This window comes from Felis catus, chromosome B3 (genome assembly GCF_018350175.1).
Source record: "Felis catus isolate Fca126 chromosome B3, F.catus_Fca126_mat1.0, whole genome shotgun sequence".
Lineage (NCBI taxonomy): Eukaryota > Metazoa > Chordata > Mammalia > Carnivora > Felidae > Felis > Felis catus.
Window position 1 is genome coordinate 12250001 of NC_058373.1, and position 203 is coordinate 12250203.

Here is a 203-nt window from a genome sequence, read left to right on the forward strand (position 1 = left end):
TCCTTCCTTCCTTCCTCCTTCCTTCCTTCCTCCCTTCCCTTCCTTCCCTCCCTCCCTTCCTTCCTTCTTCCTTCCTTCCTTCCTTCTTCCTTCCTTCCTTCTTCCTTCTTTCCTTCCTTCCTTCTTCCTTCCTTCCTTCCTCCCTTCCCTTCCTTCCCTCCCTCCCTTCCTTCCTTCTTCCTTCCTTCCTTCCTTCCTTCCTT